This window comes from Calidris pugnax, unplaced genomic scaffold (assembly GCF_001431845.1).
Source record: "Calidris pugnax isolate Ruff unplaced genomic scaffold, ASM143184v1 scaffold25, whole genome shotgun sequence".
In the NCBI taxonomy this organism is placed as follows: domain Eukaryota; kingdom Metazoa; phylum Chordata; class Aves; order Charadriiformes; family Scolopacidae; genus Calidris; species Calidris pugnax.
In genome coordinates this window covers 3,678,171-3,692,139 of record NW_015090805.1, presented here as the reverse complement: position 1 = coordinate 3,692,139, position 13,969 = coordinate 3,678,171, and positions in this window count along the sequence as shown.

Below are 13,969 nucleotides of genomic sequence, written 5' to 3'. Positions count from 1 at the left end.
GCGGGGTAACGGCTTGGGAGGGAAACTGAGGTAGTCGCGGGGGAGAAGGGGGGTAGGTTCCCGTTGTCCGTGTGTGTCCCGTTTCTCCCCCCCCCCTCCCCGGTGTCACCGGTTTGGGGCCGGTGTCACGGCCGGGCTGGTTACGGTAGGGTTAGGATTCGGTGAGGGTGGGCGGTGTGGTAACCTGCACCTCCTCCCTGCCGGGTGGCACTGGTGGGCTGGTGACAGCGGCGTTAGGATTTGATGAGGGTGCCAGTGTGGTAACCTCCACCCCCTGCCTGGCCCGGTGTCACGGATGGGCTGGTGACAGCGCCATTAGGATGGTGGCACTGGTGGGCTGGTGACAGTGGCGTTAGGGTCTGATGAGGGTGCCGGTGTGGTAACCTGCACCCCCTGCCTAGCCCGGTGTCACGGACGGGCCGGTGACAGTGGCGTTAGGATTTGATGAGGGTAATGGTGTGGTAACCTGCACCCCCTGCCTGGCCCTTTGTCACCGACGGGCTGGTGACAGCGGCATTAGGATTTGATGAGGGTGCCGGTGTGGTAACCCCCACCCCCTGCCTGGCTCGGTGTCACTGATGGGCCAGTGACAGTGGGGTTAGGATTTGGTGAGGGTGACACTGTGGTAACCCCCACCCCCTCCTTGGCTCGGGCCCCGCGGGCAGGTGGTCTGTGGGAAGAACCACTGCAGGCAGCATTAATTCACAGTTTTCCTAATGTAATAGCCTGATTTATTGTGGGCTTTTTCTTTTTTTTTTTTTTTTAAATTTGATCCATGTCTTTTCTACAGTGTAGGGGGGAAGGCCCAGCGCAGCTTGCGAAGAAGCTCGACTTGTAGTGTGATGCACGTGGTGTCCTTGCAAGCGGGCCCGCTGGTCCCCTGTGGTGGCAGGGAGGCACATGCCCCGGCGCTGGTGGACCCTTTGTAACTGCTGTACTCATTCATCTTGATGTGATTTGAAAAAATTATAATGGACATTATCATTGTGTTAGGCTTGCTTCTCGTTGAAATTATCCACTTTGAATTAAATACCTGAATAGGGCTTTTATATGTCAAAACCAAGTATTAAAATAGAATTACAAGATTTCTCTTGTTTTTGTTGAGAGCTAATCTGGCCCATTATCTTTGCATTAAGGACAGCTCGAATTGTAGAGATTAACATCTAATCCGCGTACAAGTTTTCCAATAGTGCTTTTAGATATTCCACGTAAGTCACAAATACTCTAAGCAGCTATTAGAGTCTCTGTAATGTGTTTAGTGCTGCCTTTAAACCTTTTTGCCAAGGATTTGTTGCAAATGGGCTAAACCCCATGTAAGAAAAAATGGCGATGTACCTCACTGGGTCCAGTTCCTCTCTCACCTCTCCAGGTACATTTTTTGCCACTGTTGGCTCTTTTGGTCATTTTGCAAAGTTGCTAAGCTACCTGTGAAAGGGGTGGGATTTTTTTCCTTCACTGGTGCCACTGCTGCGTCCGTCCTGACATGAGTGTGGCTGTGTGATGAGCCGTCATGAAGACCAAAAGAGCTGCACGTTTTCATCTGGAAGAGTTTCCTGATCTGGTTTGTTGTGCTGGTACACAGACTCTGGCACAATAGGGCCTGCTGTGGTAATGGGGACAAACAACTAGGGAAGCAGTTGCATCTGTTCACATAAACCAGTTTATGCAGTGACACTGGCTCTTGCTGCCGGTGAGCATTTGTGAAACTAACCTGAGCTCGTAAATCTGGCAAGGCCCTGGTAACATTTTTTCACATGTACTTGGTTCTTTCTCAGCCAAATAGAAACAACCTGGTGTTGTGTAATTATTTTCTTGTTCATAGTTCTCCAAAAGGGCCTGAGTCACAGATGAAGAACCTCCATGCTGGAATTATCCTGCTGAAAAAATTGTGTTCTTTAACACAGACATGCACACACACACACGTATAATTATGTCTCATTGTGCAGGTATTTATTATCAGTATTTTTAATTTGTCAAGTTTCCCTTGTGAAAGTGCAGCCATTAGAGTAGAGGCCACATGGCGGCTTGTATAATACTGGCTTCAGACAGCAGTTACTCTCTGTAGTTCTTACCTTAGACAGATGTTTTGAGAAAAATTTGAACATAATTCTCAAAGGTTTTGTGGTTTGAAGGGACATAAGACTCAGTTTGACTGTATTTCATCATTGAGTCTGGTTAACTTGATGTTATTAAAGTTGTATGGATGCCTTAATTCCCTGTAAATCAGATTTTTCTTGATTCTAATGAAATCTAGGCAAGGATTTAATGCTGTAGAATTATTTGGGATTTAAGTTGTCTCTGAGTAGGTTAATTTTGTCAAATATAACATTCACAATTATTTGGATACTTTCTCATTCTTCAACAATAGCTTATTTATGAACATTTTTTTCAAATGTTTCTAATTTTAAATGCTTTGATGGAGCACTTAGATAGATAAATTTTTCATCTATATGTGTGTGGTTGCAGCTGTTATTGCCAGATGCATGTTCATTGAGTATAAGGTTTGTTTTCCATTCAGAGTATCCAATAGCTGCTCAGATTAACTTTTGATCATACTTGCCAGCGAGCTTAATCACTGGAATTTTGTTAAAAACTGAACCCCTGCAAAACATAGACTGTAAAGCAAACTATTTTTAAAATATGGATAATTATATATGGACTCTGTGAGAAAATTTGCATGTAAAACCTAAAAAAACTTGCATTGGTTTTATGTAAATATGAGAAGTTACTAATTTTTGTGATGCAAATATTGCACAATAGGTCCAAGTTGTGTATGTACAAATAGTTTGGGTTTTTTTTAATGCTAACATTTGTTTTATTTTCAGTATAATAGTATTTGGAATAAAGTAGTATCCTGGAGGTAGGCTGTCTTTTTCTAGATGTGTAGTTTCAGCCATTTTTGATTTATAGACCCCCTAATTTTTTTTACTGGAGGGTTGGACCTTGTGCAATTAATTTAAAACTAATGACATCAGGTTATTTTCTTTTAGAGAGCTTTAGGTGTATTTTGGGTACCCTTAGGCACTCCTATACTTGCAGCTGAGAGAGAATTTTGCAGGGAAAAGCTTGGTTTGGGGGAAGAGAAGGAGAGAGGTTGAAGAAAGAAGAACACATGCCATGCAGTCTACTTTTACTTCATTTCAGTCATGGAACCTTGACTAGGTATAGATGCTAAAATCTTTTATCTTGGTAAGTTATTTTTTCTGTCTTGTGTTGTATAGAGAGGTCCCTTCTGTACTTTGATAGCTTTAGGAGTATATACTGCTGCCGCACCCCTTCCTGTTCCTTCAGATACCAGCTTCTATCATCTCAGAACTTCTGGAAAGTGAAGGGCTGTTACTTGTGATCACAGAAAATACTTGAATGAACCAGTTCCTTTCAGCCACTGCTGAATGCTGCAAATGTCTCTGGAAACACTAGAGGTCTGGCTTTATTGATTCTAAATATTCTGCCAAAACACAGGTAACTTAATGACTTGCCAAAATACAGACACAGAATTTTCTACCAGTTTCTCATTATTGACAGCTGTGCATGGAAAAGGGTTCCTGGATTATTTTTTTTCTTGTTCTAATATGTGTGCATGAAATAACAAATGCCTGCTGGTAAAAAGAAATATTACTTTTTCTGGTAAAAACCTGTCACTAATCTTGTCACAAAAGTACAGACACTTATCAGTATTCAGAGAGACGACAGGGCAGTAAGATACACAATGAGAATATTACAAAATCGCAGTGTTTCCATAACTGCTCTGAAGCAAGGTGTGCAGACAAGACTCTTTCTGAAGATTTGAATTTCTTAGCAGGAAAATAACTATAATAGAGCATAATGTAAAACTGTCTTCATTCCCGGTATTGATGTTTCTGAGTGCCAAGTTTTGAGCTTTTTTAGCTGTCACTCCGTGTCTTCTGCAAATAGCACAATCTAGTTAATATTTTCCACTCAGAATCCACATGGCTAGCAGCTCGGACAGTCTCAAATAAATGCTCCCAGACAAGGACAAGCTACATAGTAATATTACCCTAGAAAACGGCTAAGTAGTAACAAACATATCTACTTAAAAAGGTTATAGGTCTGTGGGTTGGTCAATGATTCAGAGAAAAATGCAAGTATTAAGGCATGTGTTCTATAAACGGGCAGACGGACATGGTACTATGATTGTTTTTTAAAAGAATAACGTATCTTCATTTGCAACTACTAAGCTATTTGTGGATACTTTGAAAAACAGCTCGATAAAAAGCTGCAGGAGCTACTGAAATACAAAATCTGTCACGGTGCAGCAGATAGAGAGCAATTTCATGTTATCAGTTTTCACAGCTCTGATTAACTTCAGCTGGAGCTTGGTGTCTGAGCCTTCTAAAAATAAAATCCAGAGTATTCTGATTACAGTGGAAGTGTGTAAGACAATATTAAAAAGTGGCTTTGATTTCCTGGTTACAAGTGCGTGCATCCTGGCTCTTTATTTTAGACAAACAGTGTGTAAAGAAATCCAGGAAAAAGCAAATGGAAAGATGGATGATATGGCAAACATATTGTATAATTCTGTCCATAAGCTAGCTCCAAGCAAGGAAAAGCAAAGAAAAATTAAGTGTCTTGTGCTTGTTAGGAAAAAAAAAAAAAAGGAAGGCTTGTGCTTTTGTTCATGTTTAGCAAAGTTTATTTTCAGGAAGAATAAATGGAATGATAGTGCAAAATTTTGCATTAGTACAATGATTATATTTATCCTCCTGTTTTCCTGTAAATGTGGCTTTAGGGATTAAGTTTCTTGGCAGAAATCACTGTGACTGTAGCCTCAGTTCCCTAGAAGGTTTATATAAGTGAATCAGAGACAGCAACAAAGAATTCCTAGTGCTATGGTATATTTTAAAAGTGAGCTTGATGCTTTAATTCCTCATTATCAGTCACACAGTTCGGACCCAAACAGCAATCTTCTGGGGTTAGAGACTACACAGAGACGGACAGCATTTTTCAGAGTTGCAGCAAGTGCATTTGTGTTTGTGCATTGCTAAGATGCTGAAAAAATGTGGAGTATGTTGACTAGATTATTTTTCTTTTTCAGAAGATTGTATCCAAATGTTAGAGGTGATTTGTGGTAAGTTCTCATCAAGTAAAAAACCACAAAAGTTAGGAAGTAAGCCTATTGGCTTGCTGAAAAATGGTGTCTACGTTTCTTTGCTTCATCAAATGCTGCCAGAAGTGTTATTTCTAGATGGTTATTTCAGTTTGTGCATGTACTGTACCCAAGGGTGCTCTTGTATCACTAAGTCATTTCATATATGATGTTAACATGCTGGTCCTAAGACTACAAAGTGCATATTCTGAGGAGAGGCTGCAATATATAAGAACTTTAAACCAATTCTCGTGTCATTCTGTGTACTATTAAGACAAGCCCATTAATTGAGATGGGGAACTGAAACTTACTTTCAGGCAGTGAATACAGAAATACTGCCCTGTAACAACTGTGCGTCGACTTTTGCATTTCTATGGCCTGTGCAGGCTTACTGATGTCATCTCCATACTGATTTATTCTGTACTGAGTAGAAAGTTCAAGTGGCATAACAAAAATAACCAAGATACGGAATTATTGATGTCTTTATGTTTATGCTGCTGGCTGAATTTATTATTGTCAATTTTGTCTATTTACATTCTTTGCATGATGAGTTCAGACCCAAAACAGAATGGGGATTTATTTAGTAAATGTTGCTTTACATTTACATTTTCTGAAGTACAGAAACAGTGCTCTGGAAGAGGCCTTTTTGCCTGACCTGCTTCTCTGTCAATTTGATGCTCTTTCCCCCCAGTTCCCTGTGGCAGTTCATTATATATGAGCCAATTATATACGGACAACAGAGGGGCTGCTTGCCTCTGCAGTACAGGCATCTTGCTTGAGGCCTACCTGGCTGTCATGTGTTATATTCTAGGCACTTGGTAGGTAGGTGTGTTTACACAGCGCTATGTATACGCATCATTTTGAATGCTGAATGTGGAGTGGCAAAATTTGGCCATGCCACTACACAGTTGCCTTCCCCTCCTTCAAATATACAAACATAACTCTCTCCAATGTCATTCTCTTAGTTACGTCGGCAGATATCGTAGCTCCAGACTGCACATGACCAGTACAACTGGAATACTTACCGGAGAACCACAGGATAAGTGTTTCTGGTTGAAAACAACTCCAGTGGTAAAATTGCACACATGAGCTGCCTTGCTTTGGTTGCCAGACTCTTCACAGTCTGATGACTTCTTACAGCATCTTCCTTGGTGTTGTCAGGGGACTTCTTGGGGAAAAACCAAAACAAAACAGCACTTTTTTAAAACAAGGTTTTTTAGTGGCCAGACCATGTAGAATTCTAAGCAAAATTTGAAGACTTAATGGAGGTCCCTATGCAGCTAGCTAAGCAGCCGGTCTCTGACCAAGAATCCTCACTTGGCATCAAAGTTAGAAAGAGTTGGGGTCGGTGAGAGGGAAATGGTAGAGAGGAGGACCTCAGGCAGGGTCCCTCAGTTCTTCATTCTGAGCTAGGGTTGTATGGTGCAAATGCATGTGGATTGCACTTCTCTCAGTGCTTCGTATATCTAAGCATCAATTTTGTTGCAGCTGTGGACTTTCAGCCCACAATTAATGTCCTTTTGGGCAGACTGCAGTGAAGACTCAGCATTATAGTACATGTGACATGCATTGCCACAAGATGCTAAGTATCTGATGTTTTTCAGCAAATTATGAAGCTGAACAGAATCATTACAAAAAGGATGAAGAGATGCAGAAAAAGCCATGCTTTAAACTGTTTTTTTATTTTTTTACTTTGTGATGTTTGTATGCCTGGAGCATTATTGTTTGTACTGCAGATATGAGGAGGCATTTCACTAGCTATGACATCTGATGGCTCAGGACTGGAGCTTGACATTGGCCTGTAGGTTGAAATTGGCTTTAAGGTTATGCAGGTATATTTTGACACTGGATTAGAAGATGTTGGTACTTATCAGACAGCTAATTAAAGAACAGAAAATACTGAGATTCTCAGAGAGGCATAGAAGGACCTAACTATTGTGTTTCAGTGTACATGGCCATTCTTTCTGCTCTTAAGGTCTCCTTCAACTAAGCACAAAGTAATATTAAAGTTGTCTTTAAATAAAAAAGGGAAGTTCTCTGTTGAAGAGAACCTGGTGAAAATACAAATTTCCCTCTGTAAGTAGATGATGGAGGTAGTTAAGTGGGAAAAGACAGGTGCCATGCTGCCAGGATGGTATATGGGCAAATTCCCAAATGGAACCTGACATGCTGGCAGGAGAGATTAGCGTTTTCCAGGCAAGAGGAGAGGGTAGGTTTGAGTGATTTAGAGCTAGTCTTAAATCCTGACCTCAATGGCTGAGGAATCTGACCCCTGCAGTCTTGTCAATGGACTCTGGAGTTACTGAAGGGGCATATTTGTTCCCAGGAATCTGCAGAAACGTGTGATGTGGAACAGAAATTCTGTCCTCTTCTTTCTGGCAGGCTGCTCAGCTGCCTGGATATGGTTTCCCCTCTGCTTCAGCTGGACATTTTTTCATTTAAATTAGGGCTGTAAAAGTTCTGGAAATATGTGCAGGCTCTCTGTGTTGGAAACTTTTTCTCCATCGCTTCTCAACTGCTGCAGACCTGCATTGCAACGAGAGCTAGTCTGCAGTTTCATTTTATTTATCAGTACAACGCTGACCTGGAAGAGAGAAAGTGAGAGGGGATTCTGCAATTCATTACATATTTGACATCCTATTTTAAAAATCTCATAAATTGATCTTTAGTACATTTTGTTTCCTTAATTGGCAGCATCAGTCTTGGAGACTGGCTGGCATGTGTGTTACTTCGGGTGTTGCCTATCTTTTGTGTACAAGACCTGCAGAAGGGCAGACTTGTCCATTTTAAACTAAAGCTCATACTAGATAAATTCTCCACTCTACCTGGACAATGCTGTAGTAACCAACACGGTCTTGTGGTTTCTGTTGGCCAAACTTTTTTGGAAGATTATATCTGGAATTATTTTGCTGTTAAAGCTAAAATGACACATTTTCTTCCCTTATATGTTTCATCATTCCCTCTATTTTAGGTCAGATGATTCATCTCTGCATTACTGCTTCTGCATTTCCATTGCCTTAATTGGGTCTTTTGGAGTTGTTACAGTCTATATGGAATTGACAAATGCTATTTCTAACAACATACAGATTTGTCCCCTCTCTTGCCTTCTCCTTTCTCCCTTCCCTCCTCTCCTCTCCCCTCCTCTCCTGCTTTCCCTCATTCCCCCTCCTTACCTTCCTCAGTCCCATGTGGTTTCTTTTTTCTTGTCTCTACTGCACTACAGCTTTTCAGGGAGTGAGCTAGAGGGTTTCACTCTGGTGCTAAAATGTGACTTGTTTTCTTTACCCATGAGTTAGCTCAGAGGAAAGTCCTCATGACTTTTCATGCTGTTTTAAGTTACAGCCACGTATCTGCAAAAACCCTTGTAGGCAGAGGTTGTCATGAGATGTCCTGAACCAGTATGTTTGCTGAGTACTTCAGATCCTTTGTCAGCAGTTATTGCTACTCATTTTTTAGCAGCAGGTCTCAGTGCACGGAGGGTGACATGGTTGCTTTTCTTCCTGCTTTGACCATTTCCCACCAAGGTGTGCCTTCAGACACCAAGAACAGCCCTCCGCCCATGCGTGTGCCAACAGGGCCAGCAGTTGCTTCTGTGTGCAGTGATTAAAAACTGGACTCACCCTAATTGCATCCCCATATGTCAGCTGGGTGCAGTTGGTGGGTATGGAGAGGCAGTTGCAAGTGTTGTAGTTTACCATAGTTTAACAGATTACTGCCTCCCACCTGAGCTGAAGAATCTGGCTGGAAATGTGCTTTTAGCCAATGGCAGAAAAAACAACCACTAAAAATGAGTGAGCATCAAAGTGTTTAATATTTAAAAATGTCATCCGTGATGCCAAATTGTTAGTGGACTTGTTTTCAAAGATGATGTATACTTTTACATTTTAAAGGAAGCATTTTTAAGTGAAGTCATTTGTCATTACTACTTACACAGAACTGTCTGCTTGGGATTTTAAAATTCTGAAGTTAAAAAGGACTATTACAATCATGTAATATGTCTCTGCATGTAAATAGTCCACAAAGCCCTTAATTAACACTGCACTGAATTTATAGCTTCTGGTAGAGCTTTACTTTTTCTGCTTGCTTGAAAGACTTGAACCTTTCAAAATCATCTCCTTTCTAATTAAATAAAAACAATGGAAGGAAGGAGCATTTCCTCTGAACATGTTTTAAGCAAAAAAGGCAATTAATGTTATAGTAAAAAATCTAACAAATTTCCAGGACTGGCAGCTGTAACTTCAAGAACAAAAAAGGCAGAGTTATTTTAACAAGGAGGATTATTAACCACTGGAAAAATTTGCTGAGAGTTATGGTGGCTTTCCTGTCATCAAGTCCAGGTTCCCATCTGGAGGTTGTGCCACAGAGGGTGCATGTGCCCATCACATTCCTACAGGTGTCCAGTGTCTGGAGCCTGTGGGAAAGCTTCAGCAGGGAACTGGCCCTCAGGTCTTCTTGAAGCTCTGAATGGGACACCTTGAAGGGTGATGTTGAGTGGGCATAGCCAAACTCTTAATTCCCACTAAAATGCATACTGATTATTGTCACTTGACAGCTACAGATTTTAGTGAACTAAAGAGATTAATTTTTGTTTTTCAATCTGCTGAAATTTCTGGACATCTGTTTAGCTTTAAGTATGGGCTCATTGGAGTAAAACCTAGGCGAAACTTTGGATTGTATCACTAATGGATGACCTAAAAATAATAAATTCAAGGCATTCTCTCAAGATATAGCAATCATTTCCTGTTGCCTGGCAATATCTCCAGCACTGAATACAGAACTGGGAATTTATTTTATGATGCTGTGCTGAAAAATTTGTTTACAGTTTTCCACTGTGATTCCCCCAAGAGGAAGAACCCATGGCTCATACAGAGAGAGCAAACGTTAATGACACCTTCTATTCATCTCGGCAAATTTATGACCAAGTTTCTGTTCCTCTTTCTACATTTCCATCAGTGTTTACTGAAAGACACCCTTGCATTTTCTCAAATTCATCCCACTCATTTTCAGTGGGAATTAGCTTGAATTTATTCTAAATAGCTTATTATAACATAATTTAAATTTTAGTTTATTTTTAAGTACTCTTTTTCAACAATCCTGTCTTCACATGCCATGCTAAAATCTTTTTTCTTTTCTTTAAGGAAGACTAAGAGTTTTTCAAAAGTATCTGTAGATCTCATTTTATTACCCATGCAGTATACATTATTTGGTTTAAAGGGAACCTCATACACCCACTGTGTTCTGTGCTTGATAGAAGAATGTGAAGATCCTAATTTCATAGTATGTTTTAGGGAAGTAAGCTGCTGCATACCTCCCTGAACAACAGTATTTACCATCACTTGTAGGATTGGGATGTTTTTGTGACTGAATTCAGCACTCAGCAAGAAGAAAGGACGGTTGAGTGTTTGTTCTCCTACAATATATTGATAAGAGGAGGACAAAAACCTTTATGGCTTCTTGGGCTGGAATAAGTTTTTCCTATGACCTGGGATACACCCAGTGTATGCCTTCAGTCTGCATTTTTTTGGGAATACATTAACACTGGAAATAGGCTTGCATGAACTGACTCCATGAAGACGGTCATGAAATAAATCATGCAGAGCCAATGCAGTGACAGCCACGGTGGACCTGTTACACATTTAGGAAAAAAAAAAAACCAACATGCTAAAATCAGCAGTTTCAAATAGTTTAAGTTTCTTCTTGCCACTGGTATTTTAACATTTGGTCAATGCTTCTGATAACAGTTAACCCTCCAATTTCCTTTTATGGTAAATTCTGTTAGAGCGGATCCTGCTGCTGATGGGAGAGCTAATCAAAATTATGCTTAGCTGGTGATGAGCTCAACTGAGCAAGTGAGATTTTGTTCTTGTTTTTCTTTTGTTTACATGGTAACTGTCTCTTTCCTTTTCCCTTACAAATAAATGTCATGTAGCATAGCTGAGATGTGCTGCCTTTTATTTGCCAGGAGAAGTTGCTAATAATTGAATCACTTGAACACTGAAATTTAAAGGGAAGACTTTTCAATGGAAAAAATACTGATATATGCTACAGGATTAACTTTGTGGCATGTCAAGACCATCCTGTCACACCTACCTCCTAAAAATAATGAATTCTTTTGTTCCTATAGGAAAGGTGATGAAGTTTTCCAAATCTTCAAAATTCACTGTTCAGATCACAGATTTTTTTTCACTATCTCAATGGTTTTAAAGATAATCTCAGCAGCAGCTTCTTTTCCTAGTACAGGAAAATAATCCAGACATCAAAATGATCTAAGGTCAGTTCGACAAATATTTTTTGAAGACAACAGATTTTGAACTGATCCTTAAACACGCAAAACCAAAATAAGTTTCCTTTGTTTTCGTAGCAGCTAATTGCATAATGTGATTTAGCTTGAATGCAGGGAGCTTGAAAGAATAAACAAGTTAATAAGGTGCTATGGGACTTGCCTTTATGGTGCACATGTAAAGACTTGTTAAGGGTAGAGGGTTCAACTAAACTAAACTGATAGATAAAAGCTTCTAGAGGGTGTTTACAACATCCAGCTCAAGCATCTGATGGGCAGGGAACCATTTCCCTCCTCACTGATTGCACACAGTTGCCAGAGAATGTCATGCAAGCCACTGTTTCTATTTCTTATTTTAATCCTTTGTCTGTGCCAGAACCTGTGCCAGAACTGATCCTTCCTCGTCACGATTGCTTTCTGTATAAATTGTGATGCTTGAAGAGTATAATAATCATGGGTGAAAAATGAATTTTGTAAGATAAAGTTTCAACAGGCCAATATAGTTCCATCATTTTTAATATAAATATTAACAGTCTCGAATCAATTAGAGTTCCTCTTGCAATAGTTGTATCTTTGCATGTCTGTGTATTATATACATGTATATATGTATGCAAGTACCTATAGGTATCTGTTTGTGCGTGAATATAAACATTTATGTATACAAAAATAATGTATATAATGGCAGAGATGTGAAAGGAAAAAAAAAAAAAAGGAAAACATTCATCTGCATTTACTATTCAGGCTGACAGTAATGTAAAAGGGGAAAGACAGAAGAAGACCTAAAAGTAAATTAGAATAAAAAGACCTTTCTGCTTCGATAATCATTAGTGCTGTTTGTAGGAATGCAGAAAAGATTTTCGTAAGTGGACGTTATGTGCATAACTCTTACCCTTTTGGGAAAACAGTCCTCCCAAATTTATTTTTAGACAACTCTAGATTGAAAATCAGCCCGTTTTTTAGGGACTAGGTAGTTGCATAATGTAGGCACATGACTCTTCAAAATTCAGATGTTTGCTTTTAAAAAAAAGAACTAGACCTCCCATTTTTTGTACTTGGCACAGCAAAAGGAAAGGGAATACCAGTATTGTTGGAATTTGCCTTTGCCTCCGTTTGATCTTATCTCCCTCGAAGGGTGTTTCAGCAGCATTTTAAAGGCAAAAATGTCCTGTCTATTCCTCCTTTTCTCTGCCCCAAGGACCAGAGAATTACAGAGAGCTCATTTTTCCATGTATACATCACCTTTGTGCCAAATGAAACTCCGGGTAATTTGCTGAGTTTTTGACTGCTTTCTGTCACTCACTGCAGCTCTTCAGAGCCTCAGCCATGCCATTTTTGACACGGAAATACTGGTTTAGTTATGGACCATAAGATAAGTGTTTTCTTACTGGAGCCTTGTTATCATAAATATATACTTGTTACCATAAAGATACTTTTCTGTGTCCTTCCACAGCATGAGGTTTCCATCTTGCTGGTAAGGAAACACGCTCACCAGATCCTGGAGGAAGCATCGAATTCCGGCACTGCCGTCAGGGTGATTTTCTCAGACTGATGATTAAGGGTCTATCCATCTGCTGCTGTTTATAAGCCCTTGAGGCTCATCATGTGAACTTCTCCAGTGTCTAAAGTTGTGTTAAGTATTATTGTCCCTCTTGCTTCTGGAAGTACAAGGTCTATCAAAACCAGATCTTTTACAAGCAGGGGACAATGTTGCCCTTTAATGTTTTGCCTCTTAGCTGCGTGATCACTTAGAATCAGTCAGGGGCATGTAGGCAAAGCATTCGTCTCTTGTCATTAGCTAAGCTTTTGATTTCTTGAATCTGTTGCAGCTAAAGCATGGAAGTTTTGTAGACTGTCCTAAAGTCTATTCTGACTTTGCCAGTGAGTCCTGATCCATCTGCCCCTTCAGATCTCTGAGAAGGAAAGAACAGTGAAATAAATGAAAATGTGCTAGATGCAATCCTATTTCATTTGCCTCTCAGTTTTTAAGAAGTGCACACATATTCTCTTATCTCTCGCTACACTGATGTAACTGATGCACGTAATTATCTCAGCCGTGCTACCTCTTGGGGAAGACTGAGACACTCTTGAATCTCGACTTTCAATGAGAATTTGAGGCATTTGATCAGTTCAGATTCAGAGCTCTGTCTCTCGAGTAGGACAGTATTCGGTAGTTTTTAGACTATGATAGAAATTAATTGCAAAGATGAAGAGTGATGGAATATGCCTGCTGATATTTATACTTGGCATTTGAATGCTAAATGAATGTTAATCATGACAACAATCATGTTCTCATCATCTTTCAGTGGTAGCATTATCATTATAGCTGTAAACTCAAGGCCCTATCATTTTCAGCAGCAAATAACAAAGAAAATGCTCCCTGCCCCAGAGCACTTGCAATCCAAATATCACGAAGGACAGGGTTATGTGCCTCCTTAACCAAAGCCAGATGTTTGGTTTCAAGGAGGGAATTAAAATCTATTTTCACTAGGGAATTTTTCTCATGCAGAAGGTCAGCATGGGAGAAAGCACGCAGGAAGTTTCCCTACTGGCATTTGTGCTAATTAAGGGTGCAGGACAGATTC